Source organism: Macrobrachium rosenbergii, chromosome 51 (genome assembly GCF_040412425.1).
Source record: "Macrobrachium rosenbergii isolate ZJJX-2024 chromosome 51, ASM4041242v1, whole genome shotgun sequence".
Taxonomy (NCBI): Eukaryota; Metazoa; Arthropoda; class Malacostraca; order Decapoda; family Palaemonidae; genus Macrobrachium; species Macrobrachium rosenbergii.
The window spans coordinates 75,331,037-75,344,769 of NC_089791.1; the positions used below are offsets into that span (position 1 = coordinate 75,331,037).

The 13,733-nt window shown below is 46.3% G+C and overlaps 1 protein-coding gene across 2 annotated transcripts in view; it reads left to right on the forward strand.

Moving 5' to 3' along the window:
- The first annotated feature begins 326 nt into the window (after positions 1-326).
- lig (lingerer) overlaps positions 327-13,733 on the forward strand; it is a 409,731-nt gene continuing 396,324 nt past the window's right edge. Inside the window, exon 1 of one of the 2 annotated variants that reach the window (XM_067095720.1) lies at positions 327-448. The gene's annotated coding sequence lies outside the window, so the exon portion shown is untranslated. The remainder of the gene's footprint in view (positions 449-13,733) is intronic. The other variant, XM_067095719.1, reaches the window with a different exon arrangement.

A 13,733-nucleotide genomic window follows, 5' to 3' on the forward strand; every position in this document is an offset into this window, starting at 1 on the left:
AGTAGGTTACAAAAAGACTTTTCATGTGTCGCTCATTCAATGGCACCACATGTAATCCCTTCAAAGAAAACGTTCATCACTTAACGTCACAGGTAAAGTGCGCATGCGTCCCTTTGGTCACGTGACCCCTAGAGCTTTTGTGAGCGCATTTTCCTAGGTAAATACAAATGTCTCGAAATTAAGGTGAATTATGTACCTATCCCTTGAGGTTAGAGTTGCTTTTATGTCATGTAAAGGTTCCCGAATGATTAAACTGTGAAACAGTGGCAAAGAGTGACCGTTGAAGGGTCTAGTGTAAGTGTAAAACGTGAATAAAACCCGGTGTTGTGTAGGCCTACTGTGAGCCAGTGCAAATGGCGGCCACTATTGTCGTGTGTTATTGAATTGTGCTTTGCCGGTTGGTGGCAGATAAGAAGCAAAAAATTAAGCCGCTGTGAGGAATTTAATGGTGAATAATGTGGCTGAAGTGAGATTGAGCTTTGAAAACAATGCTTAATGTCGTCGTTTCGTCAAAATGTGCATGAAGTGTCGTGCATGTTTGACCCTGATACCTTTGTTTACAATCTGCGACATGTAATGAAGGGAGTGGAGAGGGATTTATTTCGAGGTCTGCTGTGCTTCTAGTATTTCTCCTCCTTTTGTGTCCAGTGGCCACAGAAGGAGATTTTGATGGAGATGTTTTCCTTCCCAGATTTGGGCGAAACATTCGTAAGGCACAAGGATCATTTTTTGTGGGCGCAAGGCTTCCTCTGGAGGCAGTCGGAGGTGGCTAGCCTAGGCCAGTCAGTCTCGTACGAGTCGGGGACTGCTTTAGCTTCTTGAGAGATAGACTGATCTGTAGTACGTTCAATGGTCTCGGTTTACCTGTGATAGGCCAGGCTAGCAGTTAGGCTGCCCCTGCTTAGCTCACCTTAACATATGAGGTGTTTCGTAGGTTGCCGTCGCCCAGCTTAGATTTGAGAATACTTGGTTAGCTTAATAGTCAGGTTTTAAAGGCTTAGCTTCTTTTATTTTCCGTAGACAAGATTTGATAAATGGGAAGGAGGGCCACACACACACACCTGTTAATGTAAATCCTCAACTAAAGGATATAGCCCAGAAAAATGTATCCAATGTGGCACAGGTGAGGCCATTTGAGAAATTTACAGATATAGTCTAACGGAGATTTTACCTTTTGCTTATATTTCTTCTTTCATCCCCGAGGGCTCTTGCTAAATGTGGCGTCCCAAGAAACTTTCTCCATGTTTTACTTAGTGCCAACCGTTCCCTCGTGTATGAACGTCAAAGCATAAACAAGAAGTAAACATCTCATTGTCTTGGTAAATTTCTCAAATTGGAGCGCTTACAGTTTAGTTGGCCAAGGCTGTCGTGTAGGCTCCAACTAGGAAACTGGCCGACAAATACAAACAAGACAAACTATTCCTAGAGTGCCAGGTCCTGACCTAACCAGATGTAACCAACCTAACCTAACATAGGGTGGCGTGCCCTAACTTGGCCGGGGGGGCTTTGCCCCCCCTTGGAGCCCCCAGAAAGTGTGGGGTCGTGAGCAGGGTCAGGTTGCGGAACTACTTACCTTGGCGGAGTGATTGTAGTCCAGGCAGGTGTTGCGTGGCCTGGCCAGCTAAACTGTAAACTACCCCTCAAATTATCTCGCCTTTTATGTATCATGTACACCCATTTATATATTGGTAAAAAAATTGTATCAATAAACCATATCATTGCACTGCCTTCTCCTTTATGTTTATCAGTTATTTTACTCATGAAGTCTTATAGCATAGTTTATGCTGTGGGTTATGCTAGAATGTAGGTGGTTTTTTATGACGGAAAATGAAATAAAACAATTAAGGCTAACCCAGGCTCCTGACTATAGGCTAAACTATCCCAGGGAACTTTTTTTAGGCTTTTAGGCCTACCTTGTGACGAGATTTTGTTGAAAAGTATGCTTGGTAGCGCAGATATTGATAGGGATTCTTTTCTCTTGTATTTTAAATCTTCAAAGGGAAATCAGCTAGCAGCAAGAAGTAAGTTATAGGGAAAGTGATCAGTAAAAAGCCTAAATGAGGAATGGAAAATTAGGATGTTACCCCTGAATTCAGGAGATATTAGCAAAATGCAGGAAATGAAGATTCCACAAGTGCACTAGGCAAACTTTCAGATTTTATTTGTAGCCTAAGTAAAATATCTAGCAATCTAGCAAACTGAGGAATATTAAACTTGATGCTTGAAAAAATGTCTCTGTTTGAAAGAGCAGTTTTTATTCTTTTAAGTTTCCTAATATTTGGGGTTCCCCAGTTTGGAGTTGGGTTTTGTGGTTGGAGAAATGCAAAAATAAGAGGCAATGAAAATTGATTATCTGCTAGGTCTGTCAAATTTCTGGTTGGAGAAATGCAAAAATAAGAGACAACGAAAATTGATTACGGTATCCTGCTAGGTCTGTCAAAAAAACTTGACACATGAGCATATCTTAAGCCATCATTATTATTAAGTAGATTCATTGACCTTATTTAATGTAACATTTTTCCCACACGATATACAAACCGGTCCTTTACATTAGGAATTACTTTCAGCGCAGGCTGGAAATGGCAGTTGAACTTTCAAACAAGGTGGTTAGGCAGTTAACTACCATCCGGGAGGTGGGGGTACCGCCTGCCCAGATGTAAACATTCCAATTTGCTTTTGGCCGTCACAGAATATGGACGTTGTTCTTCGCTGTCTGCATGACTGCCCTTCGGCTTTTTAGTGGTATTTTTCCTTTCTATTTTGATGATGAATGTTGATAAGCCTTCTAAACCCTCCTGTCCCCAGCATGTGTGTCCTGGGGTAGGAGGTAAAAGATGTAATACATTTCGTTCTCGCGTCGACACGGACCCACACGCCCTTTGCCCAGCTTGCAGGGGATGTGTGTATTTGCGCAACGCTCATTGTAGCGAGTGTTGTACCTGGTCTCCCAAGCAATGGAAGTGGTTCGAAGGGAGGAGACGCTACTGTTGGAAGCCTGCCAAGGAATCGTCCGAGGGTAACACGCCCCCGACAACTCCAGTGGTGGCTAATGTGTTGGGATCGTTTCTCACTCCCTGCGAACTTCCCCTGCTTGCTCCCTCTCCCTCGGGTGAGGTCTCCCACTCCCCTTCCTCATTCATTTCATCGGGTGTGGAAGGGCGCGGGGCAGTGGTTGATCAGGACTTCCTCTCGGGGGCCTCTTCTCGCGCTGGGGGCGAAAATTTTCCCCCAGAGCGAGCGGAGGCTTCCCATTTTGACCAGACTCTTTCCTCAGGTTTGGGGGTGGAAGTTCCTATGGACCAGGTATCAGACTTAATGTATTCTGCCTGGATACACCTGGGTCTGCCTGGCGTTCCATCACTAGAGGGCCTGGTGTCCCACCTGTCTGGCGCTCCAGTGGCAACCCACTCGGCTACCGCTACCACCACCACGACTGTCACCATGTCTGCATTCGGGAAGCTGCCTGTGACGGTGGCTTCACACCTAGACACCCAGGTTTCGGCTGCTCCTGCCTCTCACCATCCTGTGCCGCTGCTCCCTGGGTTCCTGGTCCCGCTATCACGACCTGGGCCTTCGTACATGGTGATGTCGTCGGTGCTGTACAGTCACCGCAAATAGAAATCGGACCTACTTGGGAACTGGTAGCATAAACATGATTATTATCAAGGAAATAAATAAGACAAACATAATAGAGAATAGTAGCACCTATTTTAATTTTCAGTCATATTCCCCTTGGCTTTAAGAACAAGTTTGAGTCATTTAGGCATGCTGTCGGCCAGTTTCTGGAAGTATTGCAAAGACATTTCATTCTCCCAGATTGTGGTGATTTCTTGTTGCAGGCACATGAGGGATGATGTGTTGCACGACTGAAGCTGCTTTTGTTTCGACACAATATACAAACCCTCAGTCCTTTACATTAGGAATTACTTTCAGGCGTAGGCTGGAAACGGCTGTTAAACTCTTGAGCAAGGTGGTTAGGCAGTAACTACCGCCAGGTAGGCGGGGATACCCGCCTCCCCAGATGTAAACATTCCAGTTTGCTTTCGGCCGTCATGCGTTGCTGATGTGTTTTCGTTCTCTCTGCCTGACTGTCGTTGGGCTCTTATTATCCCGGTGGGATCTTTCTGTTTGTTCCGACACAATATACAAACCCTCGGTCCTTTACATTAGGGATTACTTTCAGGCGTAGGCTGGAAACAGCCGTTAAACTCTTGAGCAAGATGGTTAGGCAGTAACTACCTCCAGGTAGGCGGGGATACCCGCCTGCCCGGATGTAAACATTCCAGTTTGCTTTCGGCCGTCATGTGTTGCTGACGTGTTTTCGTTCTCTCTGCCTGACTGTCGTTAAGCTGTTATTATCCCGGTGGGATCTTTCTGTATTTTTGTTTATATATACGTGTGTTTGATTTTTATTAATACAAACCCACGATTTGTGATAACCTTGCGTAAGCCGTCGTTCTCTGCCTGTGTCTTGGGTTTGACGGCCAAGGGCATAACTGGAGTAGCGTAACCAAGTGGTAATGCTTCTCTCCAGCGGCCCTTTACGTAAATACTGAAGGCGGCCCTGTACTTTTGGAGATATAGTTTGGGACGCAATATCTTCACTCCCTACATCCATCGGGACGTAAGAGTTAGTTCCCTTCTTGGGCTTCCACCCGCCGTGTGTATGGGGCATCACTATTTTCTTCCTACTTATGCTGAGTGTTACTCGCCTCCTGCGCTTAGAGATTTGCGGGCCGAGTGGGAGGTCACGCCGTCGTCGATAAGGTCCGCTTCCACGGCGCCCTTGGTGGCCTCCCCTCCGTCCTTTTTTCTCTTCCCGTAGGTTCTTCCTTCACCCCTTAGTAGATCTCTCTCCTTCGCCCTCTTCGCTCGCTCGTCGGGCGAAGACCGGGGGGGGAGAGCGATCGAGCGACCTTGTCTAGAGTACCTCCTCCCGCTGCGTAGGGCTGTTCCCCTTGTAGCGGGAGGAGCCTCCTTCTACTAATCATCTTTGTTTTTCTTTCAGGTTGGCAGTGAGCATCGCAGACACAGCAGTAGTTGGCTGGATATATCAAGAATATCTTGCATGAAGCAGTCCCCACATTCATTCAGTGTTGCTTCGGGATCAACCACAATACCTGATTAGGTGACATATTTCTACGTCGGGATCGCTCTGACTCTGTTCCCACCGATGTAGATCGATCGCTGTCATTGCTGGTTTTCATGTATGCTGTTGCAATGCTTCCTGCGTATCTGTGGTCCATCTGCTCCTGCTGTTCCCTGTGTTATGCTCTTGTCAACTCGACGACAGTCTCTGGGCTGCTCTCCTGGTCTCCTGCTGCAGCCTCCTTGATCGCTCCTGTCGCTGCTGGTGACTTTCAAATGACATTCTGTCTGTTGCAGTAGCTCCTGCCTTCCGAACGGCTAACGTAGCTCCTGCATCGGATGTCCTGATCGTGCCCGCTTCTTCTCCTAGTGATCGTGCCCGGGGCTGCTTCCGTTATGTTCCTGCCAGCTGCCCTGGAGGTTACGATGGCTGCCATCCTGTAGAAGATGTTGGCGTGAAGGGAAGGAAGTCACCTTGTGGAAGTGACGTTCCTGGCCGTTGCATAGCTCCTGCTCTCCGAACCTTTGCAGTAGCTCCTGCATCGGCTGTCCTGATCATTCCTGCCGCTTCTGGCGGTCATGCCCGGGGCCGCTTCCGTGCGTTCCTGCCAGCTGCCCCAGAGGTTACGATGTCCGCCATCCTGTAGAAGATGTCGGCGTGAAGATGTAGGAAGTCGTCCTTTTGAGGTGATGTTCCTGGCCGTTGCAGTAGCTCCTGCCTTCCGAATTGCTGCCGTAGCTCCTGCATCGGCTGTCCTGATCATGCTTCTCCTGGTGGTGGTGTCCTGGCTGCGTCCGTTGTGTTCCTGCCGGACTACCCTGGAGGTTCACGATGTTTCGTGTCCACCATCCTGTAGAAGATGTCGGAGTGGAGGTGAAGGAAGCCGTCCTGTGGAAGTAGCCGCCGTCTTCTTCATCTTATCTTTGATTTCGTCTTCTGCTGCGTCTTCCTTCCTCTCCTGAGGTCCAAGGGCGTCCCGAGAATCGGACAGACCTCCATCGGCGAAGGAAAGGAATGCTGCTTCTTCCCTTGATGCCCTTGGACGTCTAGGACTGCCTCCTTCTGAGGAGGCAGTGGGTCTCTCCTTGGCTCTTCCGACCTTCGGGTTAGGAAACCGATTCGCATAGCCCTGGGTTTTATTTTGAAGCTCAGCAGCGCACAGACCTCAGTTTGCGATCCTGTTCCCGAGTCTTAGAGGTTCCGCCTCTAAGATGGGGTTGCTTCGAGCGCTCGTTCGCGAGCTGCTTCGAGTGCTCGAGATTCTATGGAATATCAAGTATCCTGATCTGGTCTGGAGAGATTTTCCTGGGCCCAGTTCGGGAGCAGTGCGAGAGAAAGGGCCGAGGCACCCAGCCTCTTCCTGCCAGCACCGCAAGCGCTCCCCGAGTGTTTGCCAGTGCTCGGTCAGGTTCCCAGCCTGATGTCTCGATCCTGTCGGTTCGAACATCAGAAGAAGCAGGGAAGAGATTCACTTTGGGAGTCCTGCGGGACTTCTAAGGGACTGACTCTCTTCCGGAGACAAGTTTCTCGTTGACTGATTCGCATTCTCCTGTGGGATCTTGCGTTTCGGGGGCGCGAGAGCACGGCCTCTCGAGGCCACGCCCTCGTTGCCAGTCTTGGAAGTCTGCGTCTAAGACTGGTTCTGTGCTTGGCTCTTTCGATCTATTAGGAAACAAAGCAGCCGCTCCGATTTTCGGAAGTCTCGTGGGTAGCTCGAATTCTATGAATCACGGCGCTCTCCTTCGAGAGGCACAGGACGAGAGAAATGCCGAGACACCCAGGTGTCTGGTTTCCGGGACACCCAGGTGTTGGTGTGCCCGCGACGCCAGGTGTCTCGATACTGCCCACCAGCTGCTTCAGTTGCTTTCGGACGGGCTTCCGTTCTTGTGTCTTGAAGTTTAGGGTTCGAGCATGCAAGATAGCACACACAGAATTCCCCCTTTGAACCTTCTTCTCAAGGGGTCTGGCCTCGAAGGAGTTTAGAGTTGGGAAACTAGCAGTTGTTCACAGCAGACGAGTCCGGCCTGCCCAGTTATGATTGTGTTCGCGCAATTGGCTCGGCTCGGCCCCTGGTCGCACTTACAAGACTGACTCGGCTCGACTCGGCTTGCCAGACTGGCTCGGCTTGACTCGACTTGGCTTACCAGACTGGCTTGGCTCGGCTCGGCTCGCCCCGCCTGCCTCCCAGTCCGCTGCATACCGACCAGCTGGATCGCGTTCGCCTGATCAGCTCGGCCCTGCTCGGTTTTTTCCGATTCGGGTTCTCGGCTATGTTCGAGTGAACTTTTTTTGCTCTTCCCAGGAAAGCGCTTTGCCACGGCACAAGTGCTCTTCCGTCCCCGTGTGGCAGTACAGGTAGTCGTCGACTTACGACGGCATTAGGTTCTGACGGAGCGGTCGGAAGTCGATCTCGTCGTAAGTCGACCAACCACATATGTACATGTATTCTGTACCTACCTTATATTATCCATCATATATCCTAAGTATGACTAGCCTACATATATACATTTTATATTATCCAAAAAATGTGCATGTATAGTGCCTATTTTTACGTTTAGCATATGAAATCTTATCATGCTTGAACTCCTTGATTAATACTTACTTTTATTACTGTATTTAACATTTTATTGTAGGCATTCAAACCATCTGTCTTGTCTGTTTACATTTTCTTATCCGCCATTTGCATTGCCAATCAGCTACACGTATGACGTATTATGTACTTTTGTTTATTTATAGGTTTGAATTAAATACATACCGTATTTGACGGCATATAAGACGCACTTTTTAAAAAAAAAAATGGCCTAAAAAATCCCCCTGCGTCCTATGTACATAATGTAGGCTCAAAATTTAAGAATTTTGGCCGAAATTATACATGAAACGCCACGTAGATGTTGTAGCCTAGCGTAAAATTCAGTGTTATCCTAATAACCTATTAAAAAACAAAGTTTATTATAATTATTTATCATTATCACACTTACCATCACCGCAATTACTACTGCTAGTATTATAATCAATATCTACGTTGTTGTTATCGATATTTTCATTAAAATGTTAATATCATTATCGTCGTCTACAGCGGATCGCCGCATTCCACATTTATAGATATAAACAGTACGTGTGCTGCCACATATTGGTGATTATCTCGAGAGCTTTACGGATAACAAGGCTTCGTTCAGTTGGTAGTTGGCAATTCCTGCTAACATTCTCTTTACGCATAACAACATGGCTTCGATCAATTGGTGGTTGACAATTCCTGCTACCATTCTCTTTAGGCATGATAACAAGGCTTCGTTGAGTTGATACTTAAATCGTGCTAGCATTCTCTTTTAAGAATAATAACATGGCTTTGTTCAGTTGCTCACGAGACTCGAGCTGTTACATAGGAAACATTTTTATTTATTGGATTTTACCCTTGATTGCATACTTTTATAATAGATAATGGATATACAGTAGAACCCCTGTCCTCGACTGTACTAGAACTCGAAATAATCGGATTTCAACACGAAATGTTGAGTAAATTTTGTGTCGGAGTTCAAACAACAAACCGAATCCGACCGATGAATCATATGATGCTTGTAGAAAAAGTTTCAACCTACCGCTCAGATGGTGTTGTTGGTGGCGTTCTTCCCATGCTTATTTAAAAGCATTTAAAGCCCACACATGCTGCTGTTGTTTTGAAAAAAAAAGCCATATTATCACATGAAATTAATAATACAGTATTTAAATTGCACAGAAAATTATTGTATGTCTGTTATCATAAAATTAAGATTCGAAATTTTTTCTTAATTTATGATAACAGACATACAGTAATTCGATTTATAAATACTGTATTATTAATTTCATGTGATATGGCTTGTTTTTCAATGTTATCATTATTAACAACAGTTTTCATGTGTACCTGTTACAGTACATTCTGGTAGTGCCTATAAGGCTACTTAGCCTAGCCTATGGTAATATGGCCGCATTGGTCACCAAAAGGCCAACTTTTTTTGATACAGTATGCATTTAAAAATGTAAAAGTGCTTCTGATACGGTAAGTTATTCAACTCTGAACCTATTTAATTGTGATTTGTGTAAAGTTTTGTATAAAAAGGCAAGGTTTGGGTAATGACTGGTGGTCAGGAATGGATTAATCCATTTTCAGTTATTTCTTATGGGAGAAATTAACTCAGAATTCGACAAAATCGAATCTCGACACTTCTGGAACGAATTAGCGTCGAGAACCAAGGTTCTTCTGTATATGACATATATTACCGTAGGTAACATCTTTATTAATGTTTTTGTTGATTCTGCCGGTAAGAAACAATGTTTACAAATGAATGTGTTTCAATCTATTGGTAAACCTATGAGGTAGCTTTCAGCAGCAGACGAAACATTCGATTGTAGTAAATGGCTGATTGTATAATACATATTTTGATAAATATAAATATGGTAAATAACTTCTTTTATTAATGTTTTTGTTGATTCTGTTGGTAAGAAACAATATGCATATGATAACCTAATACTACAGTTTTTACTTACCAAAATCATATGAGCATAGGCTAGAAACCTTATTTTTTTCCTCAATGTCCTGCTGAAATTAAAAGTCGTCCTATACAGACATGCGTGTTATAAGCCATCAAATACGTAATTTGTTATTACATTTGATTTATTTGCAAAAATAGAAATACAAAATACATTACAAAAATATGAACCTTTTTCCATTTTTTTAAATACACAAATACACTGACGCTGCAAAAGCTGAGCATCTCTCGATATGAGCGTGCTGCGTAGTGGGAAAAAAGTATCGATCGCTGAGGCGATTGTATAATACGTATTTTAGCAAAATATAAAATTAAATATTATATATTATTATATTGTCATAGCCGTCGTAAAGTCGGCCGGTCGTAAGTCGCATAGGTCGTAAGTTGACGACTACCTGTAATCTCCTTCGGTTGATTATCGCTCACGGTCCGCCTCTCCTGCTTATCATACTGGCAGGACAGGTAGGGATACTCTTTTCTCCTCACCTGTTCTCTTCTCCTCTCAGTTGTTGTTCTGAGACAGTTGTTTGAGGGACAGACAGAGAGCTCCAACAAAATTTTCTTTCAGAATTCATCTGCCTGGCGTGCATTGGGTATCGGTCCCCCGATTCTCTCGTATTATAACCAGGTAGCCGAGGAGGGTTTCATGGGATCTGTCAAAGGGAGAGGTACAAGAGTTTCACGCATCGGAAACAGCGAGGGTCTTCCTCTTCAAGTTACGATTGCCCCCATGTTCTCGGGGAACTTCGTGCCGACGCGAGGATCCCTGGGACAGGACCGCGGCTCCCCCAATGAATAACCTTCATTACTCGCAACCCTTGCAGTTTCCGAGGGGCCGAGAGTGTCAGGGACCGCTGCAGTCCTGGCTTCCGAGAGCGTTCTTGACCTGATGAATTCTTTTCTTCGAAGGAGTTAATTCAGGTCGAGACACCAAGCTTCCACCCCTGCCTCGACAGAATATGAATTCTTCTTGCCTCGGAGGGTCTTGCCAACTGCAGTTTTTTGGGCAATTCTGGTGCTAAGAAGAAGGACTTTGTCCCAATTCGGATCTCCGGTTTCGTAAGTCCCGAGTTGGCTCGACCCTTGGGAACGAACCTTTACTTGGTTCTGCCTTTCTGTTTCAGAGATTTGCCAGATACCCCGGTAATCAAAGTTCCCACCAGGGCACTGACTTGTCCTTTGGACAGTGGCCAAGAACTTTGGGTCTTAGTCATCTCAACTCGACCTTGAGTTCAAGCCAGCCCCCCTCAACTCCTTAGCTAAGAAGTCCTAGGCTTCAGAAGAAGATTGCAACTGCTGATGCCTGGACGAAATGATACTTATCGAGTCTCTGGAACTGGCAGCGACATTGCCGAGACCTGGGAATGGATTCCTTCAGGAGAAATATCTATTTCCCTTAGGTCTCGGCAATTCTTTCCATCGAACTTTCATCCCACCACCTCTCCTGTACTCCGATTAGGGGAAATGCCAGCCGGCTAGAGCTAATTGCCTCGGTACCCTGTCATCTTGCAGAAGCTTCCCATGGTGGAAAATGGAAGTCTGCTTCCTTTTCCCCGTTCTTTCCTCTTCGATGTATGAGGAAAGAGTTAGGCTAATGCTTGATTGAAGGAACCTTCTTCAGAATATGCTTGCATATTCCCCTCACATCTTGTGTCTACTTACAGGATTCACAGATTGAGGAATAGGCGCACACTGGTAAGACCTTGTCTTGAATTTGTGTGACCGAGACGATTAGTACCTTCTCCATCACCGTCCTGGGCTCAGGGCAGCCTTTTGGCCATCCGAGAACTCAGGATGGGTTTTATGGCACTCACTGGTTTCATTGAACAACAAAACCACAGTAGTGGCATTTGTCGACCAACAGGAGGCAATCGTTTTTTCCTCCTGTTTCATCTCGACATTTGTAGGTACTCGAGTGTTGTTCTATTGCACACTCGACAGCTCAATTAACCAGATGCATTCCTGGTGGGGATGTATTGGTAGGCAAGCCCTGGCCTCGGGTTTGAGTGATCGGACGGAACATGCTGCTCACTCTTTCTTCACGAAGATTCATGCAGAGATTGCTCGATTGAGAAATCCCTACCGTCCTTCTGTTGCCTCCCTGCACACAAGTCGGTAGTTTTTTCTCGTTCCTTCATACCAGACCAGGGGCCACTCTGTTGAGGCATGCTGTCTTTTTGGTGAAAACTTCGATATCGACGTTTTTCCCTCCGTATTTGTCCGTTTGCTGGGGGTTCACAAACATTGCTCACCCCGAGTTACAGACAAATACTTGAAGACTTAGCCTTCATCCGACCTGATTGCCGAGGCATTGAGAAGAATTCAGCTTGACCCAACCTCCTGTAGCACCTACACAAGAAGCGGTTCTTGAGGCAGTACATCCCTGTGTGTTCAGGACTGGGAGACTTTCCAGCTTTCCTTGCAAGCACAGGCTTTCTCCCGAGTGGCAACGGATATAGCTGGATATCCCTTGAAGTCCTCTGCAACACTGTCCCAGGGACTGGATCCGTCTTCGCTGGTGGTGTCGTTGTCGGAACTTCTTCTCGGGTCATAGTCGCTCATCAAGTCTGGACTTCCTCGTCTTCTCCGCTGGGTTGCTTCTCTCCCTTTCATTTGTGAAGAACGAGGCCCTTGCGACCTAGTCTTCTATCTGAAGTAGCCTTCGTCTCCTCAGTCGAGAGTTAGCTACGGATGAGAAGCTTCTGCAGTTGTGCTGTCCCAGGGAACTGTTTCCTGGGTGGCATGCGACTCTCGTTTAGGGTTCCTGTCTGTGCTCTGCACATGCCCTATGAGAGTCGTCGGATAGAGATATGCCCTCTTAGGACCATCTCTCATCTTACCCTGGCCTTGGCGTAGAAGATGGAAGAACAGGGATGGGAATCATACCTCGACTCCTTCTCGGATGTCGTAGGTGGACTCCGAATCCATTGGCATCGACTGTCGGGTTCGAGTCCTTCTTGTTCCTCTCCTCCTTGGACTTTGTATCGATGAGCCAGATCATTCGTTACTTTGTCCTATTGGGAGCTGTGGTACTTTCGGAAAGGCTCGACATTCCTAACCTGGATGTCGTCAACATTTTCGCTAGTACTGTCTCTCCCAAGGAAGAAGTGTCTAAGGACACATCTTCCTCCTGACTTGTGAAGCGATCAAAGGAGGTACTTGGCAGCTGACGACGACGATACCGGTACCTTTCACTTGAGAGCTCACGAAGTCGATGACTTGGTCCATCCCTCGCATTCCGGAAGTTTCTGTCGGTCTGGAAGCAAGACGTGGTCTCTTAGACCACACTCTTGTCTTCTTCCTTCAGTCTTGCCCACAGGCCCTTGGAACCCTTTTTGGGCTTGACTCTGTGTGGCTGCTCAACAAGTTGTGATGCTTATCCAGCTCTTGAGGATGAGCTCCTTCAAAGTGAACAGTAGCATCTTGCCTAAAGGTGTTGGTTCCCGTTCCTCAACTTCTCCTCCTTAGGGATGAGAATAGGACTTGAACCAGTAGCTGCTGGAACTGGCACTGATCAGGTAAGACCACACATCGAGCACCAATGTTCTATTCTTCTTACAGAATCATAGGAGCAATTCCGCTCCTTCCTCTAGGAAAGGGAGGAAGGAGAGACTGGCAATAAGGGAACCCTTTCTCGGCTTTTCCTTACTGCCTCCAACTCTAGATCCTTCCAGCCTATTTCGTAGGAGTTACGTTTCCTCACTCATGCGAAAGGTCCAGTATCTGACATTTGATCTTGTAGTTCCTACACTCGATCAATATGTCAGAGAGGACTTCCTACTCCTCCTCGCTCTTTCGACCAGGAGGAGTAACCCAGGTGTGTAGAACTCTGAGTCAGTTCAGGAGACTCACTCAGATTCCTCACTCCAACCAGTGAGTCTTCCTAATGTAAAGGACCGAGGGTTTGTATATTGTGTCGGAACAAATAATAATTTTTAAAGTAAACTGTATTTTTCCTAACTATACAAACCCGAGGTCCTTTACATTTTATGCCCACCTCATGCTACCCCTCAATCTGAACCTGGACCGAAAGGCAAACTGGAATGTTTACATCCAGGCAGGCGGGTATCCCCGCCTACCTGGTGGTAGTTACTGCCTAACCACCTTGCTCAAGAGTTTAA